Source organism: Pteropus medius, unplaced genomic scaffold (genome assembly GCF_902729225.1).
Source record: "Pteropus medius unplaced genomic scaffold, Ma_sr-lr_union100, whole genome shotgun sequence".
Lineage (NCBI taxonomy): Eukaryota > Metazoa > Chordata > Mammalia > Chiroptera > Pteropodidae > Pteropus > Pteropus medius.
This window is the reverse complement of record NW_024353517.1, coordinates 7,515,286-7,526,245: the sequence shown is the minus strand read 5'-3', so window position 1 is coordinate 7,526,245 and position 10,960 is coordinate 7,515,286. Positions and strand designations below refer to the sequence as shown.

Below are 10,960 nucleotides of genomic sequence, written 5' to 3'. Positions count from 1 at the left end.
AACGCCATTGAATATTTACCAAGACAGACCATATCCTGGGCCATAAAACAAAATTCAACAAATTTAAAATATTTGTAATTTTTAGAGTATGTTCTCTGAACATAATGGGATCAAACAAAAAATCAATTACGGAAGGACAACGGAGAATCTCTATACTTGGAAATAGCCTAAATATTTCATGGGACAAGGGAGAAGTCACAAAAGAAATTTTAAAAATGTGTAGAACTAAAGAAAAATAAAAATACACATATCAAAATATATGAGATGCAGTTAAAGGCTCAAATCAATAATCTAAGTTCCTACCTCAAAAAATTAGAAAGGGAATAGCAAAATATACCCAAAGCAGAAGAAGGAAGAAAATAATAAAGATACAAATATAAATCAATGCAATTGAAAACAGGAAAACAAAAGAGAAAATCAATGAAACCAAAAGCTGAGTCTTTGGGAAAAAAACAAAAAACAAAAAACAATAAAATCGATCGAGCTCTACTATAAGACTGACAAAGAAGAAAATTAGCAAAGACATAAATTACCAATATTAAGGATGAAATAAGACATCACTACAGAACCAGTAGCTACTAAAAAGATAATAAGAGAATGCTACAAATAATTTTGCACTCATAAATTCAATTTAGAAGAACTGGACAAATGCCTTAAAAACCACAAACTAATAAAGTTGAATAAATACAAGTCAACCTAAATAGTCCTATCACCTTTAAGAAAATCGAATTTGTAATTTAAAACCTCTCCAAAAAGAAACCAAACCCAAATGTTTCACTGAAGAATTCTACCAAACACTTAAAGAGTTAGTATTAATTTTATACAATCTCCTCTAGATTATAAAAGAAGAGAGAATGTTTTCAACACATTCTATAAGGCTAGCATTAACATGATATCAAAGCCAAATGAGGACCGTACAAAATAAAAAAAAAGAGAGAGAAGAAAAAAGAAATCTACAGACAAATACTGCTCATAAACTTAGATATGAAAGTTGTCAACAAAATGTTAGAAAATTGAATCCAGCAATGTATAAAAAGAATTATACATCATAACCAAGTGGAATCTATTCCAGGTATGGAAGACTGGTTCGACATTTGAAAATTAATCAATTTAATCCATTACATCGACAAGTTAAAGAAGAAAAATTAAATGACTATATCATTTGACACAGAAAAGGCCTTTTACAAAATCCAACATTAAATCATAATAAAAACTCTAAGCACGTTAGTAACAGAGCAGAATTATCTCAATTTGACAAAAAGCATTTATCAAAATTTCTGGCTGTCATCATACCTAAAAGGTGAAAGGCTGAATATTTTTCTCTAAGATCAGGAATAAGGTAAAGATGCCTACTTTCTGTACATCTATTAAGCTGGAAGTTCTAGTCAGTGTAATAAGGTTTGAAAAAGAAATAAAAGGTATGCAGATTGGAAAGAAAACAATAAAATTATCTCTATTTGCATATGATATGATTGTCTACATTGAAAAGGTGAAGGACTTTTCGAAAAAATTCTAAAACTATTAAATGAGTTTAACGTTAGGATTCATGAGCAACAATAAAAATCAAGTACAGTTTTATATACTAAAAACAAACAAGTGGAAAACAAAATTAAAACCACAATATTATACATAATTGCTCCAGATAAAATGAAATTCTGAGGTATAAATTTAATAACATATATAGAGGACTTCTATCCTGAAAATTACAAAATGTTGAAAATAAATCAAAGACCTTCATGGATTTATGATTCATGGATTTGTGTTCATAGATTGTAACATTTGACATTGTAAAGACATCAGTTTTCTCTGAATTGCTTTACAAATTTAATGCAATCCTGTAAAAAAGATGTTGAAAACATATTTGATGAATAGATACTTTATATACTGTATTTACATACAGATTAATATTTTATATGTACTTACAGATGTAAACTTTCACAATTTAATTCTATTATGTTATTAAATTTCTGTTCCAATTTCATACTGGCATGTCCTAAAAATTACTTAACTTTTGCTAGGTTAAAAGTGTTAGTGAAACATCACAGGATAAATAGCCTATAGACTTGATTTCCAACTTATTGGATTAATTTTTTTTATTTTTCAATTACAGTTAGTATACAACAGAGTATATTAGTTTCAGATGTACAACATAGTGATTAGAATTTATAAAACTTACAAAGTGATCACCCCGATAAATCCAGTACCCATCTGACATTTACATAGTTATCATAATGCTACTGTCTATATTCCCCATGCTATATTTTAACCCTAACCCTAACCCTCATATTTATCTAATTGAAAAAAAGTTATGGTTGATAATTTCTGTGTTCTAGCTAAGAATTTTTTGTTTACCCCAAGGTCACAAAGATTTTCTTCTAAAATTTTATAATTTTAAGTTTTATATTTACATTTACCACATATTTTAAGTTAATTAATTCTTTTATAGTGCAAGAGGAATTTGAGAATTTTTTTCCATAGAAATGTCCAATAGGTCCGGCCCTATTTGTGTAAATGACTGTCCTTTTTCCACTGAACTGCCTTAGCGCCCTTGGTGAAAATTAGTTAACCATACATGTGTGAGTCTATCTCTGAGCTCTATATTTATTATTATTATTCCACAAGTCTATCTTTTAGCCAATACAACACTGTGATAGATTAAAGAGATAAATTGCAATGATATAAAAATGTGTCTATGACAATTATATATAATTATATAAATATTTATGATATTTTAAGCATATAAAAATTTACAGAATATATAAATTGTGTACTTAATATTTGTCTACTTCTATGCTCTGGCTTGTCCTTAATAATTATACTAATAATTTTGTTTTTAATAATGTTTATATAATTATTTATAATAATTATATATATGCCAAAAAGATAATATAAATTATTTTCAAACACATATGAAGTATTTACGGTTGTATTTTTAAATAATTATTCGGCCTATTTCTGTCAATATATTGTCTTTACGTAATATTTTAATTAAATTTATTTTGTTTTTATTAAAGTATAGTTGACATACACTTGAAATAAATATAATATTATGTCAACTATACAATTATATTTTTACCAGGCCACAAAGAAATTCTTTTTTTTTTTCAAAATAAATGCAAAATTTAATGGGAAAAAAGTACAAAGTGAAAGGAAAGGAACAAAAACAGTCAATGAATGAAGGAGTAAATGAACTAACACGCGAAGCAGTTTTAGAAAAGCGTGTTAACATAACAGACTAGCAAGCCACACTTCCCTTGGGGCCTCTTATCCAATAATATAAGCCCCACTTAACAGGGAACCCACATATAGACATACAAATACAATGCAGTCACTCTGCACCATTACAAACCACTTAAGCTCAGGTTACCCCTAATTGGGGTGACCATACCTCCTGGTTAGCCTGAGACAGTTCTGGCTTATGCCTATTGAATTGGCATGAGCCAGCTCAGTTTGGACAATAAATTATGTGGCAATTCCACCCAAAATCAACTTGGTTCATGAAAGACATGATAGTAAATGCCAGCATGATCCTACTGACAGCAGTAAAGCCAAGAGATGATAATGACAAAAAAAAAAGGAGGGGGCAAATCAGACTCTGCAGGCAGGGGTCACATTCCATGATGGGTAGCTTGTTAAATAATGGCAAGTTTTAAGCTCACTTTGTGCACCAAGGATTAATTGGGTCTGAGCTAAAGATGACAAAATTCCAAACACAAATACCACAGGGAGGTGCAGCGCGGTTCACTAAAGCTGATGGGACCTGCGGAGGCAGCTCAGACCCCAGAAAATGCAACAACGACAGGTCTCCACAGAGATATCCTGCAGGCAGGTAACCAGCCACAATTCCAGCCTTCCAGTGTGCCCTGGGGGCAGCCAGCAGGTGGATGGGTAGCAGAATCTGCCACCAGGAGTCCCCAGATGGGCCCATGAAGCAGGCATCCTCATTTCATATATAACTAGTAAACCCACTGAGTCATGGAGCCTCATCCTCAGAAATACAGTCCATGTCTATCTTAGGTAGGCTGGTTTACCTGTTTGGATACCCACGGTGAAGCATCAGTTATGAGTCACAACCAGAGGTGGATTTACTAAGAAGCTAAGGAAGCCTAATCCTCAAGGCCTCTCCCAAGGCCCCATACCTAACTGAGTATTCGTGTTTGTTTTCTTGAAGTTTCAAGAAAAGTTCAAGTTTCTATCCCTCAAAATCTAGATCCAGCCGTGGTTGTGCCATAACACTGGGAAAATTTTCACTTAGAGCCTAAAACCTGCTCTGCTCCTGGTGAGCAGAGCCCCTCACATGCAAAGGCTGCCTTTTTCTGGCTATGCCTCCATGAGCACACACAGCTCACCCCTCCACCCCCCTATAAATGGAACACCATCTCAGAAGGGCAGGAGGAAACCAGGACTTGGTCCGGCAAATCGATACAGCAGGCTATGGGAGGGAAGATGGAGGACATGAAGAACTACCAATCCGAAATCAATCAGTGCAGTTTCCTAAGGTTCCTGGCCAGAGAGTGCACTAACCTGAGCTCCTCAAGGTAGAGCTTTACTATGGGAGTCTGTATCCTGCACAGAGCTTTATCAACATTAATGGAATCCTTACTTTAGTCTATTCATTTCCACCTCTCATTTTATCAGGCCATATTTTCAACCCTGATCCTTTTAATGTTTTGTAAACCAACAGGAACATAGCAGAATCAATGCTTCTGGTACTTCCTTAAAATCTATTTCTTTAAGAATGCAGCCAAATGAAGGAAAGCTCCTTTGCTGGTAGTTTTTTCTTAAACTGGCCACATATATCAGATACCTTCATCTTTTGCCCTGTGACTCAGCCAGGAAAAAGGAAACAAGGGCCTTGAGATAAAAACCTCTTCCCAGATAAGCACTCTGGGCATCTGGCATTCTCAGGATTGGTTTGGGGCCTTTAATGGAGTCAAACACTTAACACACATGTGGAGTTGGTCCCTGTTGATAGGTAGCACCACCGGGGCACACAGAAAATGGCTTTGGGCTGCTGTTCCATTTACATTCACAGTGAAAATACCGGATATGGTTGTTCATGTTCCACTTTCATCTGTAAAGAAATTCCAAACACTGTCATTACAAGATGTTTATTACCCACTTCTCCCTATATATTATAGGGATACTTTATACATAAGAAAGGCTTAGAGATAGTTTTAGTTTTTAAAAATCAGGGAATCTGTGTTACTTATAAAAATAATGGGAGAGGATATTATTTGTCTTTATGCTCATGCCAAAATAAAAATTTAGAAGTATTTTAAAAGTTATTATTGAAATTAGGCTCTGGATTAGAAAAATTAACATACAAAAGGGAATTGGGCAAATTTGGCAGCATGTGCACCAGACCATGCGGCTACACCAAGACACCGAAAGAGTTGCCATCTTGAGGCCGAATAACTAGGCCGAACATCGCGGGCAAGGGCCTTCGCTAGAGCGACACATAACTGCTCCACCAAGGAATAGTGACGCTGTAAATGGAAGACCAGACACTGGCTCTGAAAAAAAAAATAAACCTCATCAGTTTTGGATTCCAAAATTCATGGCTTTGACATGTTTGCATAGAGAAGGGTGGTCTGCCAGGCCCAGGGTAGCCTGGGAGTGGGGGCGGGGAAAAGAACAAGGCTGTAAACACTGGAGTCGTACTGGCTCCCAGTCCGTTGTCACACCATGTTACTGGACAAGGGTCACAAGGTGTAATTCAAGCAACTTAACACATGAAAGTCTAAAGTCCACTCTTGACATGTAAGTGTGTGTGCATTAATTCTTCTTGTCCTTGTTCTTCCTCAGAGGCTGCTGCGAGGTGGTGTGCACGGCCTGAGACCTCAGGGCCTCCACCGCGGCCTTCCAGCGGTTGAAGGCGTTAGTCTTCTCCTCCAGCTCCCGGTGCTTTTTCTCCACCTTGCGCTTCTTCTCTTTGTGGACCCTCTTGAGGTGCTCAAACTTCTCGTGGAGCTCTCTTTACTTCTCCTTCAGCTCCAGCTCTGTCTCCTTCACTTTATTGATGAACATCTGCCTCATCTCTTCCTCCTTCCTCTGCAGCTCACTTAGGAACTCCTTCCTCTTGGTCTTGTAGGTCTCCTGCAGACCAAGGGGAAGGAGTTCCTAAGTGAGCTGCAGAGGGAGGGCTGGCTGTCCCCATTGCTGTCCTGGAAGCTCATCTCCTCCAACTTGCAGCTTCGGTAGAGATCATAGTGCCGACTGTGGGTCTGCTTGGGGAGGTCCTCCATGTTCACCCGACCAGCATCTCCTGCAGCTTCACGAAGTCGCAGCGATTCTCCTTCTCCACCTGCACCACTCCCTGTGAGTACTGCTGTTCTCAGACCATCTTGTTCCCCACTTTCATTTCCTCGACGCTGCCCATCACGGCAAAGGGCATTCATGACTGCGTTAATCTCTGCAACAGCCTTGTCATCGTGGGGAAATGGTAGATCTAGACCCCATTGCTGACCAGCTATCCAGCCCATGATCTTGATCTTGAACTTGTAGAGCTCAATGTTGGAGATGGTGTCAGCCTTGGCAATGATTGGAATAATGTTCACCTTTTGTCCAGTTTCTTCATGGTCGCCAGATCCAGGGACTTGAAGGAGTGCCCGGTGGGTGTGATGAAGTACAGGCACACTTGGATCCTCGTGTTGTGGTAATAGAAGAGTGAGCGGCGGATCTTCAGCTCCTACTGCAGATAGTTTTTAAACTGCGCATCGATGAGGTCGACTATGGGCCTGTAACTCATCCTTATATATCTGACCATATAGCATCCATATCGATGTAGTCGACTATGGGCCTGTAACTCACCCTTGTATATCTGACCATATAGCATCCATATGGTCAGCTTGAGCTGCATGTTGCTCTCTTGGAGGTCATAGGTCTAGGGCCGCAGGTGCACACAATCCTCGTGGTGGCTGGCTTCCTCGGTCTCGAAGGTCGTGTTGAAAAGTGTGTTCATCGGTGTGGATTTGCCAATTCCTGTCTCTCCCACACAGAGGATGTTGAAGCTGAAGCCCTGAGTGACCAACTTTCTGACCAGCTGGTCGGGGAGGCTGTAGAATATCATATGACCGCCCAGGGAGAGGCTCCGGGACGCTGGCTCTCCATTCCAGAAAGGTTCTAGGTCAATGGCCGCCATGGCGAGCTCTGCACCGGGTGGGCGGGTGTGGGGGGGCGAGCACCCATGACTGTGACGGTGACAAGCCGGCTGCGGGACGCTCTCTGCCTGGGCAGCTACGGCTGAATGGATCCAATATCCACAAAGAAATTCTTTAAAAACTTCTAAGTACTTAATATCAGAAAACACAATCTATGGTTAAAAACAAGAAAATTTGACACTAAATGAGTTGAAATTTGGATCAGGAAGCTAGAAAAGGAACCATAGAATAAGCCTAAACTAGGTAAAAGAGAGGACATATTAAAAATAAAAGCAAAAATTAATAAAATAAAATTGTTTATTATACTAAAAATTGCGGAAAATCATAAAGCAGAATGTTTTGCTAATTTTATAAGGCTAGTAAAACTATGATAACAAAAAAGAGATAAGGACAATATAAAAATATGAAACAGTTTTGCTTAAGTACATAAATATAAATACATTAAATAAATTAAGCAAATCTAATCCAGCAGTGTGTGTTTGTGTGTGTGTCTGAGAACTATATCATCGGTGGGATTTATCATAAAAGATAAATTATACTCAAATAGAAAAATGATCAGTTTTCTTACATATCTTAACACATTAAATTTGAGAAATGTTTAGATTAGATCAACAAATACAGAAAAGTTACTTGGTAAAACTCAAAATTCATTAATAATTTAAAATAAAAGCAGTAATGTTTTGGCAAAGCAGGGATAGAGGGAATTCCCTTAACCTGATTATGGGATATCTACTAAAAATCAACCACAAACATCATGTTTCATGGTGAAACTTTAGATGAATTTTAATAAAACAAAGTTAATGGATGCAAAAATTGACCTGAATAATGAAGAGAAATATAACATTTTCAGATAGGAAGTATTAATATCGAAATGTAATTTCTCCCAAATTTATTAATCTATTCCAATTCTGATTGAAATCACGGAAGGAGATAGAGAGGTGAAGCAAAGATAGATATAGATAGAAAAGAAAGAAAGAGAATGAAATTGGAAGAATGAGGAATAAAAATAGGCAGCACAATATAGAAAAATATACAAAAAGAGAGAACACTTCTTGCTTCAACGTTTCACTGTATCATTAATAATCATAATTTTGCGGTTGTCTACAGAAACAGTGCAATGTGACAGATTAGAGTTCCCTAAAATAAACTTATTTATGTAAAAAAATACTTGATATATGATGGAAATGACATTACAAATAAAAGAGGAATAAAAAGTAAATTCAGTAAATGATGCTGGGACAACTGGCTATGTACAGAGAAAAATATTAAATTCATTTCTTTTTCAAACCATAACAAGTAAATTCCACATAAATTACTTCAATGTGAGAAAAATACTTTAAAACTACTAGAGAAAAACATAGGAGGATAACCTTGGGTCCGCAGACTTAAAAGTGTTACTTTGACCAAACACAATTTGCAAAATTCATAAAAAAGTTGATTAGTAAACATGACTATATTGATTTATACAATTATTATGACCAATGACAATACGATAAGGTGAGTGATAAATCAGAGCATAGAAGTAGATATTATAAAATATGCAACAAACAAAATTAGTGTTGAGAAAATACTAAAAGCTACAACCAATCTTTATCTTGACTGTGTTGGTGGGTCTGTGGATCATTAAAAGTGATCAAATTGTATACTTTAAATATATGCATTGTATTATATGTCTATTAAATCTCACTTAAATATTTAAAAATTGATAGAAAAATGACTCATTAAGAAGTCAGGCAAAATATATGAAAAGGCAATTAACTAACAAGGAAAATTGAATGGCCAATAAGTATAAAAGAGATATTCATTCTCACTAGTAATCAGCAAAATACACATAAGAGTAATAGTGGTTCTATTTCAAAACCATAAATAAGATTAGCCAAATTAAAAAATGGTGACAATACCAAATCTTGGTATACATTATAGAAAATCAAAAATCTCATATACTGCTACTAGGAGTGTGAAATAGCATAAACTTATCAGAGAGTAGTTTTTGCAATCTTGACCAAAGTTGAAAATGTAAATATGCACGAATATGCAAAGGCTCAGCAATTTTAATTTCAAGTGGTAGAAAAAAATTCTTATGTGTATGTGCTACATGGTACACACACAAAAATTTTTATCGAAATAATATTTGAAGTAGCAAAAACAGAACTAATCAAAATGTATAGCATTAGAACGGATAAATAAGTTATAATTCCTAAATTTAGAGATTTAATACTAGGCAATAGTTAAGATTTATAGAAATCACAAATAAATTATTGAATAAACAGTTTTTAGAATGAAATGCATAGAGTAAAATAATATAATTAAAAATTAAAAATACACAAAACTATACTATGTATTCTATAAAGATGTACATTTAGGTAGTAAAAGTACAACAACATTGGCTGGAAGGATTTAAATATGTCAAATTTATTTTGGAGGTTACTTCTGGAAGAGATAGAGAAAAAGATAAACAGTACTAGGGTGGAACAAAAGAGATTTTAATTTTATCCATAATGATCATTTTCTTTAATTAAAAATTGTGTGTGTGTGCATGAAGCACTGAAATTTGTAATATTATTCTATACATATTTCTGTGATTTTTAATATTTTGTCACAAAACAGTAACTGTGTATATTTTAAGATCACAACAAGCTAATAAATTCAGATCTCATCAAAAAATCGCAAAGCACTAAATACTGGTAAGGCATACGATCCTTATTTAAACAAAGATTTAGGCAAAACATGTACCCATTTTCCATGAAATAATGATAAATAAATGTACTTTCAAAGCCTTTCGATCTTTTCATTATTCTTCGTGTAATTGGTTATTAAGTGAAAAACACATCAGTGACCAAATTGCAAATGCCCAGAAAAAATGACAATAACAAAGTGAAGGAACCAGACGGAGGTGGGAGAGGGAATGTATGTGCATGTGTTTCCAATGTTCCATACCAGGCTTAGCTCGTTGTTGACATTCCATAAATGTTAAACAAAAATAATAATAATGGGTACCATCTGCATGCCAAATTTAGACTGGTAGAAACATACAGGATTGACAGCCCGAAAGGTCAGACTTCCTTTACTGATTATTCCCAACATGTACATTTTCTTAACTCAGTTAATAGCATAGATATTCTCTCAGTCACTAAGGTGAAAAGCCACCATTATCTTTAATTGTACTCTCTCCAACATCACTAACAAATCCTTTTCAGAAACCTACCTGTCTTCAGTCTCTTCCTCTTCTAAATCATATTTAACCTTTCTGTCATTCGTTTTCATAAAAAAAAAAAAATGCAAGTCTAGTTATATTGTTTACTTGCTCAGAAAACCTCTAATAATGCTTCATTGTCAAGAGCATAAAATCTTAATATTTTAGCTTGATATATAATACTTTTTAATGTATTGCCTCAACTCATGCTTCCAACATAATATGCTACATCACATGAAAACCTACTCATGTATCTTGCATGCCCCACATACAAGGCTAATTGACATTTATCAAAGAAAATGCCCCATACATTTGTAAATACTCATACTTTTTCTTCATCATGGAACGATCATTTTCTTATCTCTACCTATTGATTCCTACCCATTCTTCAAAGCTCAACTTAATATTAACTCCCCTGCAAAGACAACACTGATTCTCCCAGGGTAATTTAATTCCTCTCTCTTTTATTTCCCTTTTAACATATTATTTGTATCTTTCACACCATATAATATTCTGCTTTGTCTTACTGATTATAGCTTAAATTTATTAAACACATTATATCAGATATTCTTCCAAGTTCCTTTTATTATTATATTTGTATATT

The 10,960-nt window shown here is 35.1% G+C and overlaps 1 pseudogene; it reads right to left on the bottom strand.

The window, feature by feature from the left end:
• Positions 1-5,778: 5,778 nt before the first annotated feature.
• On the bottom strand, positions 5,779-7,144 carry LOC120592854 (septin-8-like; annotated as a pseudogene).
• Between the last annotated feature and the right edge of the window lie 3,816 nt (positions 7,145-10,960).